General features: G+C 37.1%; 1 protein-coding gene across 5 annotated transcripts in view; it reads left to right on the forward strand.

The window, feature by feature from the left end:
• Lpar1 (lysophosphatidic acid receptor 1) overlaps positions 1 to 19,771 on the forward strand; it is a 156,867-nt gene that overhangs the window by 14,396 nt on the left and 122,700 nt on the right. Inside the window, exon 1 of one of the 5 annotated variants that reach the window (XM_047525736.1) lies at positions 13,993 to 14,026. The exons of the other annotated variants lie outside the window; for them this stretch is intronic. The gene's annotated coding sequence lies outside the window, so the exon portion shown is untranslated. Of the gene's footprint in view, positions 1 to 13,992; positions 14,027 to 19,771 lie in introns of those variants that run through there. 5 annotated transcript variants of the gene reach the window in all.

Genomic DNA, 19,771 nt, shown 5'->3' on the forward strand with positions numbered 1-19,771 from the left:
ACACTGAAGTTAAGTTTTGATGAGTGAAGGTCAGATGATTATGTCATAGCTTCTTGGTGAAATTTTAAAGTAATGGTAAGTATTACTGTACTGATTTTATTTTTTAATTTTTTAAAATAGCTTTTATTTTTTTTAAAGTTAATATGTGCATTACAGGAAAATAAAAACACAATCAATGAATAAAGCAGCTTAGTTGAATGTGTCCCTCCAGGTTGTACATATGCAGACACAAAATCCACTTTTGTGTGATTGAGATCATAGTGTATATCATGTGTTTCCACACATTATGAATATTTACCAATTAAAATCCCAAAGCTACACGAGTATTTTTGATAACAAAGAAAATACTACATGAACTGATTTGTTGAAAAAATTGTAATCCTTTCTTGGGGACAAAATTTCATTGAAGACAGAAATGACAACAGAACTCCAGGTAGACATATTGGCAGAGTTACAACTAAAAACGTGTTCTCTTAATGCTTAATTTTATAATGAGACAAAGCAACAGAATACACCAAACATGTTTCTAAAAGGGTTCATTATCAGCTTTCTACTACTAAAATATTAGTAAGAATGCATGTCCTCCATGAATTAAAGTATTCCTATAGTACAGCCAGAAGACGCACACACACTAATGGCTACATCCAAATGTAAATCCTTGAGCGCTTGCTCCCATCTCTCCCTTCGTGCTTCCTTCTGTTCCTCCGCTGCAGCCTGATTAGAACAAGTCCTGATACACCCTGCCCAGAGATAAAATGATTCCACTTCCAAGATGCATCTTTTCTATCAATTATAACAAAAAGATATTTACAAGTTGATCAGTTTACTAGCTCTACTTTTTATGTTACTTCAGAACATCTAGATAAGCTTAGATGTTGTGAAATAAAGTATGAACTTTGTGCACAATAACACAGGTACTTTACCAAAAATGCACATATAGTTTCAATGGTTATAATCTAAAACTGTCTTCCAGAAATGAAAGTGCAAAGAGCATTTCCCTTCACCCTTTCTCTTCACCATTCCAGTGACTAAATCCAGGACCACCTCTAGTTCCAAGAGGTAGATTAACAAAGTCATTCCCAGAAGACAGTTCTTTCTAAAAACTAACAAAGGATATTTATATAGGATTATTTTGCTACTTCTAACAAACTTTGGGCATTAGGACTTATCCTTAAATACCCAGTAGTAGTAACTAAAATGCACATATAACAATGGCTAGACAATCTTAACTAATCTAAGGGACACAGAATGCTTCTCTATGCAAACTTTCTCCTTCCCTCACCTACCACCCAATGAACCTTTAACATACTCTCCAGCACATCAAGTTCAACAATTCCATTCCTCTAAATGGCAACCATTCCTATGTAGTAATGAAAAATACTTAAAAATGGCATTACTTTAGCCCTCTACTTTACCATGTGTTACACATTTTTAAACATCTAGAAAGATGGTTTATATATCTAGAAACATCTAGTCTTTCCAACAAGAAACTTAAGTTTACAATTATACAAACGGTAGCACTGAATAGACTGCACACACTTAACAAAGGCTAGACTTTGAAGCAAAACCCCCCTTTTTTTTAAAGGTTAGAATTTGAAAGTGACTTCCAAACAGGAACATTCTGGCCTAGACCCCTTCCCTTTTTCATCTCTAATCAACCCAGGGGTCAGATTCTGTAAAGCTTAGAGATGACTAACAATTTCACTTTCTAAGTGGTTTTAAGAACAGTCTTTCCTGTGAATTTTAACACATATTGTACTCAATGTGTTAGTTTACTAACTCTACTTTTGTCATATCCTGGCAACCTCTTTAATTTTAACATCTAGAAAGATTAGATGTAAATTAGGACTCATTTGTCCTTTATATACACTATTTACACAGCATAGTAAAACAAAACTCATAGACATAAGGGATAATGGTCAACCTCGCTTCACAGAAAATACGTTGGTATAAAGCCCTTTGCAGTTTCTTTTCTTTCTTCTTCCCTGAACCAGCACAAATATAATATGTACTGCTCAAAAAAGTGTTCTGATCATTCCATTTCCAAAAAGACAGTTATTTCATTATGAATTTTAACAAAAATATATTCTACAAAATGTTTTATTTACTATCTCTACGTTTAACATACTTCATGCACTTGTAAACATCTAGAGAGACTAGATGTTTCAAATGACTTAAGTCTGTCCACTGTGTACATAGAGGTGTTCAATAAACTACCCACGTAACAATGGTCTATCTGAAAGTGTCTTCTAAGTAGAATCATTCTGGCCTAGAATCCTTCATTTCTTCAGTCTTTCTCCCTATGTCACATGTGATATAGGCACATATGTCACTTGGACAGATGTTACAATTTCACTTTCTAAAGTCCGTTTCAGAAGATTGCCTTTCTATGAATTTTAACACAAAGTGTACAAATGTGTTAGTTAACTAATTCTACTTTTGTCATACATTGGCAACCTCTTTAATATCTACAGACTAGATATTAAAAAATTAGGTCTCCTTTATACAGTATGCACATAATATATATAGCACAATAAAGTTAAATGTTAAAGGGCAATGGGTAAGCTGAAATTTTCAAGCACACTCTAACAAAGCATCTTTTGCAACTTCTTCCCTCCCACCTCCCTCAACCCAGTGAACAAGTATAGACAATATTCTGTTCAGAGATGGTTTAATGATTCCAAACAGTATTTCCCATCAGCTTTTAAAAGCTATTTACAAAAAGTTTTATTCTATTGCATCTACTTTTAAATATATCATGCACTTCTAAATATATAGAAGGACTATATGTTCCACATAAGAACCTATCCACTATGGACATAGCACTGGTAAATAAATTTGCACATGTTGCAATGGTTATAATCTGAGGTACCTTCTAATATGGCCATTTTGTCCTTGAACCTTTCCCTCCTCACATTATTCTCTTACTTTCAGTCCAGTGGACGTATAGGTATATGTAATGCTTAGAGATGGTTGAACAAGTTCATATCCAAAAGTCATTTATAGGGGACAAACTTTCCTATGAATTGCAATACAAAATATACAAAATGTGTTAATTTTACTAAGTACTTGATCATACACTGGCAACCTCTTTAACATCTAGAGCCTAGATATTGCAAAATTAGGACTCATTTGTCCATTATATACACTATATAAACACGCAAATCAAAATGCACAAAAACATACAGAAAACTGATGTCTGAAAATATCCAAGTATGAACACACCAACATAATACCTTTGCAATTGCTTCCCTCCCACCTGCTCCACATTACTGAACACAGAGTACTATACTGCTCACAGAGGTGGTTTAACAGTTCCATTCCCCAAAGACAAAATTTCATATGAATTTTAGCAAAAAGATATTTACAAGTGATATTTTACTGCCTCTACATTTAAATACATCAGGCACTTCTAAACATCTAGACAGGGTCAATGTTTCAAGTAAGGACTCAATTTGTCTACTATGTATGTGCCAGTCTTGAATAAACTGCATACATGTAACAATAGTTCTAAATTGAAATGTCTTCACTATATGAGCATACTGTCCTTTCACCGACCCAGTGGGCTATAATGTTCAAATTTTCCAAAGACAATCTTTCCTAGGAATTTTAACACAAAATATACAAAATTTGTATACCAATTCTACTTTTGTCATACACTGGCAACCTCTTTAATATTAGAAAGACTAGATATAGATTAGGACTCGTTTGTCCTTTAGATACACTATGTACACAGCAGAGTAAAACATAGACATAAGGAATGATGTATTACTCTTGCCTTATTGTAGGCACACTGGCATGGTGCTCCAGAGAACCTTACAGAATGTGTACTACTCAACAGGGGCTTTGGCTGTTGTCCCTCCACAATAGTTCATAAGAATTTTAACAAAAATAAATTTATAAAATGTGTTATATTTACCTCTTATACTTTTAACATAGATAAGGCACTTTAGGATATCTAGAAAGTCTAGACATTTCAACCCAAGTACTTAGCATTGTCAACTCTAGGTACAGTAATGAAGAATAAATGCACACACAGAACAATGGTTATAATCCAACCAGTTTGGCACAGGACCTCTTCTCATCATCAAAGTCTTCTCCATGTCCTCTAACCCACTGAACAAATGTGGACAAGTGTAGCTCCTAGAGGTGGGCTAACAACTCCATTTCAAAGTCACTTCCAAAAACATTTTGGATTTTCATTTCAAAGTCACTTCCAAAACATTGTGGATTTTCTAAAACAATGGGCATTTACCAGCCGTTATTTTCTAACTTTATCATACTCAAGTAACCCCTTTACATTTAGACTGTCCAGAGATGGCAAAGTTTTAAAAGGTTGGGGGGGAAGTTGAGAACACTGTTTTCATATTATGTACACAGGTTTTCCAAAAACAGCCAGCAAATCTTCCCAAGGGTGGCAGACATTTCCAGTTGGTCAAGAGCGGTCTGCTCCTGAGCAGGTGCTCTCTTTGGTGGATGTAACACCAGCTGCCAAGGCCTGTTAACCCTGCCACCCGATGTCATCTGGGTCTTCACGCACATTAAGGGGCTTCGTTTGCCAGGCAAGGTCTCGTGGGATGAGGCGCGACTCTCGCGAGACCTCTGGACAGGCTCCTGTACTCACCCAGGGCCCTAAGCGCGGGGCTCTTTGTTTAACCGCGTGGCCGAACTTTCGAGCGTCCTCCCTTCTACTTGGGCCTTGGAAGCCTCAGGAGGCCGCCATTCTTCTCCCTGCTAGGTCCTCAGCGTGGGCTTTGGTTAGGACAGGCAGGATTGCACCAGGAGACCTGGGCAGCAGCCTGGAGGGGTTCAGGTCGGGAGTCTGAGAGGTCACCACCACCACCAGGTCATCCAGGTGTAGGGGGAGAGGCTTGTTGGTCCTTCACGGCCTGGGCCAGCCAGTGGGCAGTCACAGGGAGGACTCCGGGTGTCCTGCCCCCAGGCCCCCACTTACCCACTGGCCTCTCCGTGGCCCCCAGCTTACCCTCCGACCTGGGGCCAGGGACACCAGAGAGCCCGGGGAGCAGGCCGTGTTCCATTTCCCACCCCACTCCCTGCCAGAGCTCCTTTTTATTTGTATGTTTGCCAGGGCAGAATTTTAGGGTTCATTTGTCCCCCCACCCCTTTTAAAAGCTTTTAAAAAATATTATGAATTGGAAATCCATAGGGAAGGTTCGAGGCTGAGACAGGAAGGCATGCATGATTCAAGTGCCAGTTTTCTTACTGCTGCCCACGTGACCTTCAAGAGCACACAACCGTACCCAGCCTTAGAGTTCCTCTTAACAGGATTTGGAGTCAGTTTGCACCAATTATTCTCCAGTTTTATTGTTCAGTGGCTCTATGGTTTTCATTTTTCAACTTTGTTCTGGCTTTTTAGTCTTAAAGACTTGATTTCGTGCTATTTAGCTAACCTCATCCAAGAAGCTCAAACTCAAGTTGGGAGAACCAAGTATTTGCATCCTTCTGTGTTCTTATAAGGTAAGCCTCAGGTGGCCCTAATAGCTTCAAATGGACGAAAGGACAAAGAGAATTTTCTTGAGCAAATATTTAAGACTTTAGCATCACAGTTTATAATTCAACCACACTCAATTTTAAAAATTTTTTTAACTCAGATTTAGTGAGGATGGAAAAATATCATCTTAGATCTGCTGGAAGCTTTCTTGGAGAAATGTGAGGTATCTAAGTTACATATAATCCATATTTATAAAAACCCCACTAACAGTGGGTGATGTTATTTCAAAGAGATTTAAAGAGCTAAGGAATCATGTGGAGGACCAAGTATTTTTTTTTTTTTCATTCGATTTGCCTTTTTTAACAAACAGACATAATTAAATTATCACAAGACATGCATTATCTTATATTTGTGCAAAGTTATGATTATTGTCAATTTTTGAATGCTCTTTAGAAGAAAAGGTATATCCTTAACCACTGATACAGAGAATAAGGATTTTTAATGCTACTCTCTTGTTTTAGAATTATCACAGATTGTCTTGTATCTGCATCCAAAATTTAGTTTTGCATTTTGTATTTCAACTATAGATATTCCTTGTTGGCTTCATTTTGAATGGAATCATTTACCTTTCAGCTTATAAATTTGACAGTCATCACAAATTTTAAGTTTTATGTATTATGATAAATTCTGATCTATTAAAGAAAAGTAAACCTATAAAATAATTTATTGAAAATATTTCCTTATACTACTCTTCCATTCTATAGTTTCTCACTCATTTTTGTATTCTATTATCATGCTAAGTGAAATGAACCAATCCCAAAAAACCAAAGGCCAGGATGTTTTCCCTGTTAAGTGAATGATGATATATAATGGTGGTGGTGGGGTAAGGGGGGTAAGAGAAGAATGGAGGAACTTAGATCACGTAGACGGGAAATAAGAGGGAGTGTGGTATGAAAATGGTGAGATGAGACAGACATCATTACCCTATGTACATGTATGATTACACAAATGGTATGAATCTACAGCACGCACAACTAAAGTCAGTTTTAATGACTATTCCAAGCTTAAGTGATGTTTTCTAAGGAACGGGGTTCATATGGAAGGGAATAAAGGTTTCTGGAAACCAGGCTTTTCTTTGTTCTCTGGCCAGCTTTGCTGAGGTGTAATTGACAACTATATTGAACAACAATTGTATTTGTTAAAAGTGTACAACATGATGGTTTGATATATGTATATATCATGAATGATTGCCATAGTCAATCCAGCTAGTTAACATATCCATCTGCTCACATAATTACCAGTTGTTTGCGTGTGTGTGTGTCTGTGGTGAGAACACCAAAGCTCTACTATCTTAGCAGATTTCAAGCATACAGCACAGTATTTTTAACTTTAGACACCATACTGTACAGTACTTATTTATCTTATAACTGAAAGTGTGTACCCTTTGACCAACATCTCTCCATTTTCCTGACTAAACTTTTCTTACCAATGTGTTAAATCAGTTGATTCAAATCCTTTAAACACTTCTGTCCTTCCAAATATTCACTCTTTCAAGTTCACTTATTGTATTATGAGCAGCTTATTAAACATGCTATTATTTTTTGTTAAGAAATTGAGGGGAAAAATAAGATGCATACATTTTCTTTTTGAACTCTACCTGATTCCTTTTTCATAATAAATATTTATTCAGGAAGTCCAGGTGACTGTGGGGATTTTATTTAGTGTGTTTTGGTGCTGATTCATCAGCTAATATTCTTTTATTAGCTGTTGAATATCTTCTCCTTAGGCTGATTGCTGTATGGAAACCCGCCAGGACTCACAGGCTCCTGATATGGAACAAGGTTGGGACAGGTCACACAGGCGGTGTTTAGGATCAACTGAGGCATAGTCCAGACAGGTGACAGGCATGGGTGTTGCTAGTACCAGAAATAGGTTGTATCATAGGGAAGGGAGTCATGGGTTTGTTTGGATTTAAGTTAAATAGAACTAGGAAGAGGCACAGAGTACTCCTGAACTACCTAGGATTCTAAGAAAGGCAATCCAGATAGCATCAAGAGAGAAATGTAGAAGACAAAAGTTGAAAGCTCCCTGGAGAAATTTTGTTTTTAGAGTTGGAAGCATCAGTCGAACTGAGCTAATTCAAGGGAATCTCAACACCAAAGCAGGACTTTGTCACTATGAACTTGGAATGGCCCAGTTCCCACTCAATTGACCGTTTGAATGGAGGGCCAAAATTTACAAATTCTTATCTGATTCAAGGATCAGGAACTTTGTTGAATATCATTTCTCTGGGAGCAGGAATCAGCCCAGATTTCATGTTTAAATATGTTATATGCTAGAGATTTATTATAAAACATTTAGCCTTTGCTATGTGCTGAATTTTGTACCCCCAATATTCATACGCCGAAAGCCTAGCCTCCAATGTGTTTGTATTTGGATATAGGGTTTTTGGATATAGTCATAAGAGTGGGGCCCTAATTTGGTAGCACTGATGGTCTTACAATAAGAGGGAGCTGTCTCTGCACATCTGCACCAAAAGGCCATGTGAATACAGAGAGAGGACTGCTGCCTGCAAGCCAGAAAGAGTCCTCACCAGAAATCTGCCATGCTGGCATCCTGACCTTGAATTTCCAGTCACTAGAACTGTGAGAGAGTAAATTTTTATTAAACCACATAATGTATTGTAAGTAGTTTGTCATGGCAGTCTAAGCCGACTGATAAAATATTTTATTAACTTTGGTTGGAAAGAAAAGCATTCATTCATTCATGGCAGATGCTAGTGGCCTACTTTGGGCTTAGTCTGATATATGGGGAATGCACAGGATCACTTACCTGCTTGTCTCTTCTTCTCTCTTCATCCCATTTTAATGTCAGAATAAATCAGTGAGTGAAAATGTTTCATTAAAAAACTTAAAGTATGTAAAACTTTAACTTCATTGAAAATATTTTTTATGTGACATGCTGCATAATGTATTCTTAAAAATACAAAAAATATTTTTTGAAACCATATTATGACTATTTAAATAAACCCACTCATAAATGCAGTTGTCTAATGAATAAATTTTTCATTAAATAATGTTAGTTTTATAGCCTGTTTCTATTATGGTCTATTTTATGGTTTGCCTTTTCCCAGAAGTAACATATGTATTTTTTTCTAATTAGAAAAATTGTTTTAATTAGTTATACATGACAGTAGAATGCATTTTTGACACACTATAGGCTATTTTTTAAAACCCACTGTTATATATGGCAATTTCTAAATTACATGTTTAATAACCTTATAATCCATTAAGTTGTTAAACTGTTCAGTCATTGTCTTATTTTTGGACATTGAGTTTTATTTTCTCTTTCCTTGCTGTGTTAAAAAATTGTACGCCACAGCTTTCCATGCAATTCTCCTTTTTTATTGGTATATGTTAATTATGCATCATAGTGGGGTTTATTGTGGCACATTTATATGTGCATATAATATAATTTGATCAGTTTCACTCCTCATTAAGCAGAGACCCAAGACTGAGGGTCCACCTTAGGGTCCTAGTCATATATTAGAAAAGAGTCCCACATTTTGTTGTCCTTTCAAGGAGCTGTCATGAAGAGGGGACACAGTTATTGTGTGATCCAGAGAGCCCATGCAGGTAAAGCAGGGGGCATGGCAGTGCTGAGAGGATTGTTTTTTTTTTTTTTTTTTTAAATCAATGTCTTCAAACATTACATATTTTCAAGTAATAAGCAGTGTCTCCAAGCACCTTACAATGAATATAACAGTGGCGTTAAAAAAAGAAGAGTTGTTAGTATAATCCGTGGCATAATGCCAAAACTTATCTCAGAAAAGCAGTTTTGAGAGCCAAAGCAAGATAGTTCAGACAAGTAGGTCTCCGCTGACTCTGCTCAAGCAGAGGCATTCCACATTCCTTGTATAATGATGGCCAGATACCTTTCAGGATATTGCCCCAGAATACTACTTCACCCAAAAGAATATTTTTACTGAGTAGCAATGAGTTCAGGGTTGTACAACTTGAAACTGTGTCCTTTCCTTGTTGTCAAGTTAAGTGTGCATCTGTATGCTTCAAGTGTCAGTTCCACTGAAAGTAGCAGGAACCAGGATCAGCCAATGACCACAGGTATTTGGGCTAAAGGAATACTCACAGGCATGTTTAGGCATCTTTTACTTCAAAGAGTAGAAGAAAGAGAAATGAAGGCCCTGACATTTTATGCCTTTGACTGGAGTTTGCAAAACTGTCCAAATGCTAAATAAATTTGGCTTCATATACATTTTATTTGTTCCAGTCAAGGTTTTTAAAAGACAACACAGGCAGGTATTATGGTTGGTCATAATACAACTATAGTTTCTATATCACACAAGTTTAAGATCTGTTTTCACAAGACACTTCATGCATTTGTGATACGTGGTTGATCCCTGTGGGTATCTGTGACACCTTCCTGTGTGTGGTCACAGTATATAATGAGAAGAATGTGTAAGTTTCTCTAGAGGCAGCAAAGAAGAGGCAGTGATGAATCTGGGTGGGAAGAGGAGTCATAAAGGCTTCTTGGAGAGGTGATTCTCAGGCTGGAAGTGAAAGGATGAGTAGGTGTTTGCTGGGTGTAGAATTTGGACAAGGGAGGTGTCCAGGAAGAGGTGAGTGCCTGTGCAGAGATGATTTTGTGGATCAGCCTTATATGTCAGGGGACCTTTGAGTAGACACAGCGTGCTGTAGTGGAAGCCAGGTATACTGAAGTTGTGCTGTGCTTGAGGAGGGTGGATTTGAGACCACAGAAGCTATGGAAGCGTTTACAGAAGACCATTGCCATGCTAGAGTTCTTTTTCAGGAAGACTATTCTCCATAGAGCCAAGAGAAATAGTTGCAGGTGAAAGGGCCTAGAAAAAAATAATTTTTAAGTTGTTTATAAAAACATTTTTTTCTGTAAGTGGTCTTCTAAGTATAAAAATATTTTTTTTAGGATGCATGCATAAAGTTAAAGAGGAGATACAGAAATGAAAATAAAGGTGAAATGTCAGTACTTTGAAATTGTTTTTGCTTATAAAAGTGATAAATGTTTAGGCCCAGCATCATGGAAAAATTCATTCAATTGAAAAAATTATTAAAAATTATATTAGTGACAGCTAAACCATTTTTCCAATTAAATATGTTTGTTTTTAAATCCAAAATTAACTAGCTTCCAACAATTTGTTATCATTTTTCTTTGTATTATAAGTCAGGAATTGAGGAAGGGCTCTGCTGGTACCACCCAGTGCTCCCTGATTACCAGGTGGATTCCAGTGAAACAGTGAGGGGACTGGAGTTTTTACAGCCTTTTCAGCATCTATTGAGATGATCATGTTTTTTTTTTTCTTTTTATTATTTTTCATTGACAAATTATAATTACATGCATTTGTGGGGTACAGTGTGATGTTTTGATATATAGATACAATGTGGAATGATTAAATCAAACCAATTAACATCTTTACCTCCCTTACCTGAAATGTTTGAAATTCTATTTTTGAAATATATAACGTGTTGTTATTGACTAGCCACCCTGCCTGTGCAGTGGATCTCAGAACCTGTTCCTCCTGTCCATCTGAAACTTGACATGCTTTGATCAACTACTCCCCATTCCCTCCCTCCCTAACCTCCAGCCTCCTGTAACCACCATTCTATGGTCCATTCATGGGGTTCAAGGATTTTGGATTTCACCTGTAAGGGGAATCATGCAGTGCTGGAATATCTTAAGATAGATTATTAGGACCTGAATTAAAGCAGTGAGAATGGGTTTGGAGGGAAAAAGGCAGACGTGAAAGTTATTTAGAAGGAAGAATTGATACTGCTTAGCTATTGGATAAGGTAGGGGGGGTGGAAAGAAGAGTAATGTGAGTACATGGTGTGACAAGGACATGGGAAGTGTTTTAGTTTGTTAGAGCTGCTATTAAGTCCTATAGATGGGGTAGTTTAAATAACAGTGTATTTTCTCATAAATTCTGAAGTTTGGATATCTGGGATCAGAGTGTGGGACCCCTAAGGCCTCTCTCCTTGCCACATAGGTGACTGATTTCTTCCTGTGTCTTCACATGGTCTTTCCTTCATATGTGTCTGGCTCCAAATTTCTTCTTAATCAGGACCCCAGCTATATTGGATTAGGATTCACCCTAATGACCTCTTTTACCTTAATGACCACTTTAAAGATAATTAAATCCAAAGATGTCACATTCTGAGGTACCAGGAATTAGGACTTGAAACATAAGAATTTCTGAGGGATACAGTTCAACCTATGGTAGGAAGGGTGAAGAATCTGATACAGGTTGAGTCTGAAGTGCCTATGGGACATAGCACAGGAAGTGGGTTGGCTTTTGAAACATAATATGTGCAGGGTTCCCCCTTCAGACCATTTGACCCAGTCTTTGACAGACAGGCCAGGGCAGCCACCTTGTGATTCTAATGTGCTTCCCAGGTTGAGAGGACTTGTCTAAACTGACTGTAGTGTGTAAACTATGCAAGCAATCTGAAAGAATGACCCAGATCATTCAAGTGGTGGGTTGTGGGAGAGAGAGGGAGCAGGAGTAAGTTTTGAGGAGCTCCTTACCTGACATCCACTGCCTTCTCCATGATCCCCAGCACCAAAAAAAAAATAAAAAAATAAAAAAAGTGGCAGAAATTAATGACTGCTATTGTGGGCTCAGCTGAGTTTGAATGTATTTCTTAATAGTGACAGCTTTACCTTGCCTTTAAGTTTTCTCTGTAGGGCCTCTGGAGGCTGTGAGTGGGAACAAAACAGGCAGATTGGCATTTAATCAGATGGGGTTATCAAGGGCAGATTTAGACTGGACACATGAGAACAGAGGGTTGGAGAGGGCAAGGAACAAGGGAGACAAGGAATGGGTGGGAAACTGCATATTTCATGTCCAAGGGCAGATAAAAGTGTATGTGAGTGCAAACAGCTGTACAGTTATTTCCAGTTAGGGGGATTTTGAAGTGTCATGGGGCAATTCTGGGTGATGAGGGGCTAAATTGAATAGTCAGTTGAGGAAATAACTGAGAGAATAGACTGGATATGTCAAAATTGCCCATGGTAGTGACTTGCTTGATGACTGGGTTGTTTGGAGGAGGAGAGAAGAAAGGTAGAGGAGATTTATGAGGTAATTCTGAAGGTCCTTCCAACAAATGTCATCTTGTCATCTTTTGGGTCACTGTTGTTCCCTCCCTGCAACCCATGATTATTTTTTTTTAATCAGAAGAAGAGAGCAATCTGGAAAATAACCATCTAACAATCCCATTTTTATTGATCCTCCTGTAATTGTAAATGTTTGACAGATTATGGCCTCTCTAAATGCCTTGGGAATCCATTAATGCATGTTTCACAGAGTTCACACAGGGTCAAGGAGTACATTGGTTAGAAAATGCTTTTCCCTGGGTGTCTCTACTGCACAGCTGCGTTCTGAGCCCATAATGGGCAATTAGGACAGGAAGGAGAGGAGTTGCTTAAGTTCTTTTTAAGGTACATTAATTGGATTCATCTTTTACCACATGGTGAGGGTCATGGTTGTTCCATGTACCATTTTGGGTTTGGCATTTACCTCCTCATTGTGGATTGGTTGATCATGGGCATTTTTGGATTTAGTTTTGTGGTAGGATGTTTTGTCTGCAGTTTGCATCTGTATTTGGAACTGGAATGAAGTGTAGTTTTTAAAACTAGGACCCCAAACAGCAGAAAGAATTGTATGAGCATACTTTGTATTCATATTAAAGTGTGTTCTTGTATGAGGGAATAACTTTGATTCTCACTGTGGAATAGGAAAAAAAAATGACCCTTCAACTTTTTTGTTCTTATTGCAGCAAATGCAGATATCAACTCCTTGATTTTGAGTTTGCTTATTTGGGGAGAATGTTTTCTAAGTCACAAAAAACTTAGTGTGGACACAGGAAAATTTGAAAATTGAACTTGCAAGAATAATATTCTAGAACTTTCTTAAAGCTGCAAGCTGAACCCATGGGTAAGCCTTACATAGCTACAGGAATTCCCCTTTCTGTTGCTGTGGTTTCCTTCCTTTTTCCTCTCTCCTCTTTCCTCTCTCTTGTCAGATTCCTCTACATGAACTAGTGTCTGTTTTTACCACCTGCTCAAAGTAAGTGAATCATCACTTCAAGTGATTCATTTCCCCAAATGCAGCCCCATCTAATACTGCCCTTCTCATCTTACCACATCCCAGGTATTGTCCTCTTCTCGAAAGGACAAGTTTGAACTGGAACGAAAAGATATGATTATCAGTGTTTTGTTCTAATCTCAACTGTTCCATCAATAGTAGTCATTGGATTGTTCTGGTCACTTCTGTTCTGCTTTGTGAACTGGTGGGAGATTGAGTGTATTTGTGTCTGTTAATAATTAGGCAAGTATGGGGTATTGGTCCTCTCCTTTTATTGTGCATCAGAGTCACCAGAGAGATGTGTACTGAAGGTGATGAGTTGTGTCTGCTTATACAGCTTCTGATTCAAGCAATCTGGGAAGGATCCAGGATAACATTTTTTTTTTTTCCTTTTTTCTTTAGAGTATGGGGGATTGTACTTAGGACCTCGCATATGCCAGGTGAGAGCTCCACCATTGAGCTACCTCCCCAGCTCTTTATTTTTTTTTTTTGTTTTGAGATAGGGTCTCACTGAGTTGCTGAGGCTGGACTTGAATTTGTGATCCCCTTAACCTCACCCTTTCAAGTAGTTGGGATTACACAGAAAAAGACATATTCAGTGAACTATGGTGTGTCATATTTTTCTTTGAGAAAGAGTGGTTGGGAACTTGAGTTTTGTTATTTTCTTCCATCTCATGGTAAGAGCATTTTTCAAAATTGGACCTATTTGAATAAGTGTTGCCTTAAACTATAGACTTTATTTTGTTACAGTGTGTTCTCTAAACTCTTTATATCTGAAAACTAAGAGTGAGTAAGGAATTGGTTTTACCACATTTTATTTTAGGTGCCATCCTTTACGAATAGAATGAATAAACTTAGTGTTTTCCTCAACTATTGGAAAAGAGTTGGAAAGGATCTGTGAAGTAGGAATTATGAGAAAGGAAAGAAAGAGTTAACATCTCTGTCTTCATTGGCCTGCTAAGCCTTGACTTGTTTGATGGATTCATTTTGGTTACAGAAGAGCAGCTGGGTCCCCTTGATGGGCTATTCAGTCATGATTGTTTGAACTAGAGAGGGAGTTTGTCGCATGTGACCAGCCCAAGGACTTTGTTACTGCCCTTGGAAGGTAGTGAGCTTCCTGTTTTTGAATTGATCTGCCAGATACTGCAGAACTGAGATTCTACAGGGATTAAAGCATTGGATAAGAAGTAGAACTGGATGACCTCAGAAGTTTCCTTCCAATTATGAAATGCTGTAAACTTGATGAATATCATACGTAGTTTTAGGACACTCTATAAGAATCCAAGGCTTAACTAAGACTATGTAAACTGTAGACAGTCAATTGATTATTAAAACCAAACACAGATGCACACTCACCACATAATGTATACTCACAAGTGATAAATGCCAGGATGGTTTTGGATTGCCTTTGAAGTTTATTATTTGCAGGTGTGGAAGCTCTTAAGTTTTGGTTTGTAGTGTTTCTAGAAGTGAAGCACTCTCTTGAACTGTCTTTGATGATTTGATGTTTTTACATTGTGTCTGTTGTGAATTTGGAAAACACAGCAAAATCACTTTTTTAAAGATTAGAGGAATGCTGTATAAAATAAATTAAGTTTTCTCCTGAAATTTGGTATTCTTGTTCTTTGACTAAGGATCTGCCTTCAGAGGTGTGTTTCTGGAAGGAGAGGGAAAGTCATGACATGTTGTGCAAACCCAACTAGGAGACGTGAGATTTTCCTATCATTAGCTAATAATACATATTTAAAGTCAGATGAAAGTGTGTCTTGGTCTGAATTTTTATTCCTGAATAAATTAGAGATTAAAATCTGTGGTTTCCAGTTCAAGGTTATTGTACCAAAAAAAAAAATTGTATATCTGATGTGGGTTTTAATGTCATTAAGAAGAGAAGTGGCAGCAGCCAAACAGGACCAGCCTTGCCTCCTTTTTCTTGGTTGCATTGCTTCTTTTCCCTTATCTTGAAAGGCCATAGTAAATGTTGACTTTTCCCCTGTAATTGCCAATGATTGTAAATTTTAATGTGCTTTAAGATAGGTGGTTTTAGCTCCTACCTTATTTTCCTGGTCCTTTTGCTTCCACTGCTGGGGTTTCCAAGAATCAAAATTGAGGCCAGATGTGTATCAACCTCCAGAAAGCCTGACTGGCCCTCTTGTTCTCTCCTTCCCCAGATATTAATGCAAGAAGGAAACTGGGACACCAGGGACTGCAACTGTTAACATTTTTCTATAATTTCTGCCTCTTATTCTCCTGCAGGTTCTTATGAGCTCTGCATGTGTTTTTGTTCTGAGTTTAAAATTCTAACATTTAAAGGTACTGCTTTCCCATAACATTGGAAGTCTCTGAAAACATTGTATATAAATATGTTGATGCACTGCACATTTGCTTTTAATTTTGATTAAAGTGGGGTTTTTCTTGCACAAAATTTTACCCATAATTCTAAGCTCAACTACCTACCTTCCTATGTGTCCACATACACATGTATATCTCCATATATATATATGTATATGTGTGTGTATATATATGGATTTTTTCCTAAATGTGAAATGACAAATGAAAATGCATAAAATGTAAACTTCATAAACAATAAAAGTAACAAATGGAAATTTGGAAAACATAATTATAAATCATATAACTTAACATCCATAATAAAACCTTTGTTAATATTTTTAAATACTCATTTTCCCTTGTGTATTTATATGTATAATTTGTTTAGTCATTGATTTTTACTTACAGCTTTTATAGAAAAAAGTTCCTCACAAACTAGAAATATGAGCTATTAACATTTTGGTATATATCCCTTCATATCTCAAATATACAGGCAAACATATGCTTAGTATTATTTTCTATTAATTCGAAACAACTTTCTTACTATCAAAGTGATACATGGGGTGGGGATATAGCTTACTGGTAGAGTCTAGCATGTATGAGACCCTGAATTTGATCCCCAGTGTTGCAACAATAGTAACAAAAACTGCTTTGTAAAATATAAAAGCATAAATAATAAATGGACTAAATATTTCCACTCAAACACAAGCCAGCTATTTTTTTAACCAGTTCTTCTGTATATGTGCATTTATATCTATAAACCCATACTTCTAAAAAAGATAAAAATGACATGAGTATAAAAATACAGTGTGCAGTTTTAAAAAATATTTTTGGTTTTAGATGAGGAGTCATGTCTACCACCAATCTTGGGACATTTTAACCTATTACTTCTTAGGTTAAAATAATAATCTGTTGGTTCTCTGGTTCTAGATCTCCATTTAGATGTTTATGAGTCTTTCCCGCTATCATTCCTGTCTCTGAATCTCACTTTCAGGTTTATTCTCTGTCCCTATTCTCTGTCCTGTGTCATTTCTTGGTAGCAATGGTCTGGTTCACGAATTCTCTCTTCAGTTGCACTGCATCAGCCATATCTGTCACCCATTGAGTTTTTAACTTGAAATGCTATGTTTTTCATTTCTAGAAAGGGTTTGGATATTTTTAGAATTTGTGTAATCATTTAAAATATTGTTACCCTTTTTAACATCCTCTTTTATTTTTAAACATAGTAAAACATTTTCATTTTCTAGTCTTTCTGACAATTCCTGCATCTATAGACTTTGTAGGTTTTATTCTGTTGTTTGTTATCTCTGATGACTTGTATCTATTGGCTTGTTTCTAGAAGTTTGTGACACCCCCTCCTTCATGTGAGTTCATCTTTCTAGGAACTTTTTCTCTGGTAATTCTTCCAGAACTTAATGTGAGCCAGTTAGGAAAGATCTTATTTGCTTATGCTTCAACCCTGTCCACATCAGTTTGAATACTCAGCTTGAGTGTTTTTGGTGGCTATATGTAGAGTATGAATTCAGGTCCTCTTCAGTTTTTTAAGGGCAGGTGTCTAGATACAATTTTGTAGGGGAAACTCTTTTGTACCTTGATCCAAGTGTGAGGCACTCAAGTTTCCTTAACCTTTCCCTGTGTGACAGGTCAGTATTTTCCCTCTAGTTTACCTGTTGACATCCCAGCTCATTGCAGGGATCTTTGATCTGACTTTCACTTTCCTCCTGTAAACACTTATTTGGGATATTATCATTGGCCAGATTCAGTACTCTTTTACCTCATTTGGTTCCTTGACATGTTTTGCTCCTTGGAAGATGCATTCCTTTCACCAACTGTGGCTAAGGATTTGCAAAGGTAGGAGAGTGTGTGTGTGTGTGTGTGTGTGTGTGTGTGTTTTCTGTATATGCACACCCAGTTGTTTTAGATGCTTATGCGTGGGAGGGGTTTTCAGGGGATTTAACCATTAGTATTCCTGGAAAAGAAGTCTACATGTGACTTTTTAAAAAGCAGAACATATTTCATCCTTCAAATATATTATTTACCCAAATAATCCCCTTTCTTGGAACTTTAAAGTTGCTTTCAATTCCACTGTTTCAGTTTTGTATGGGACACCCTCCTATAGATATGCTTCCATAGGTTGTTGATTACTTCCTTATAATAAATATCTTGAAGCATCGTTGCTAGGTCAAAGGGTATGCTTGTTCAGTGTTTGATAGATATTGCCAGAGTCATCCTAAGGAAATAGGATGATTGTTCCATACTGAAACTCTTGGTCACAGTGCTCAAAAGTCCTACAACCTCTTTTCCACCAAGAATTTTACATTTAGAAAAAATATCAATATGTTAGAGGAAATGGCATTTTAGTTTTTAAATTTCAATTTCCTTGATCTTTTAAGAAGTTAAGCACAATTTCCCCCCCTATGATCATTGACTATTTGTATTTCTTTTATAAATTTTCTTTTCATGTTTCTCAATCATTTTCTATTAGGACGCACAGTGTTTTGGTTAGGCTGTATTTAATATGTTTAGTTCTTGTTTTTAAAAATTTTAAGGTATTGACAGTTTATTATGTGATACAAAGCATTTTTTCCAGTTGTACATTTTCTTTTTTTTACCCAAAATGTAAAGATTATTTAGGTAGTTACCTTTATTAACTTTTTTCTTTTTACCAATTTTGCTTTAGCAAAATAAATAGAATAGCCCCCTCCCATTCTAAGATTATATAGATGTTCTCTTATGTTTTCTTCTATATCTCTTAATACTTAATTTTTCATATCTAATTTTAATGCATAGAAGGTTTGTTTATGTGATGTAAAGTTTTATTTCACACTCAGACCACTGTGGATTTAGTTGAGTTGTTTGCCTGTGTACCTGTGATATGAATAAAGCCAGATTATTTGCGTAGTCTTTTGTGTTGAGGTTATAACTTTTGAAAATAGAATTGGCCTGGAATGGGCAGTGTAGACATTTATGTAGGCAATGGTAAACTCCAAATTCATGACAGAAAAGGCCGGTGAGTGTCAAGGAGCGAGAAATGAGTTAGGGTTAGGGTTTGTTAAGGAAGAAAGTTTACTAATGCTTAACCATTTTAGTATTATTTCCCCACCAACTTGTATGTGTTTCCTTTCCTTCCTGATGGCCATTGGGAATGAACTATATGGGTTGACTTGGAAGGCTCCTGTATTGTTAGGGTGTGCAATGACTTGAGAAAGCTGGGGAGGCTGTGTTACCAGCACTTTGTGTCTTGTGTGGTGTGGCCCTTTGCATGCATGAACGGGTGGAGAGTCATTGGTCAGGAAGTAGCTAAGGTGAGTTTAATACTTATACTTTGGGGTAAGTCAGTTGTTTATTTACCATTCCTAGTGATCATAGGTCTTCATTCATCCTCTTGTTATTCAACAAAACTTGAACACTGTTGTCGGTTTTGCTGAGCAGTAGGATAAAAAGATACTGATGGTACTGACTTTATCCTCAGCAAACTCAAAGTCTAGTAGTTGTCTCATAAATGAATAGGATTTAGTGTGCTGAATGTTGTCAGTGCTGCACAACGTGCAGAGACGATGGCACACAGGAGGGCACAGCACCCTCCCTGCTGATGGTGATGGGTTCCTGTCGCAGTGAAGAAGGAGGCTTCTGATATTTCAGCTGTGTGATGGAGGATTGGAAGATAAAGAAGAACTCGCCTTGTGGATAGGGAGTGGAAGAAGGCACTTCAGTGAGAAAAAATAGAAGATCATGGTGTTTCTAGGAACTCCAGGCAATTTTGTTGGTAAATGATGGAAGACTTGTGAGTGGATGAGGTAGAGGTCAGATCAGGGGAGGTCTTATGAAGTGTGCAAAGGAATCTAAAGTTTGTCTCCTCT

This window comes from Sciurus carolinensis, chromosome 14, assembly GCF_902686445.1.
Source record: "Sciurus carolinensis chromosome 14, mSciCar1.2, whole genome shotgun sequence".
NCBI classification, from domain to species: Eukaryota; Metazoa; Chordata; class Mammalia; order Rodentia; family Sciuridae; genus Sciurus; species Sciurus carolinensis.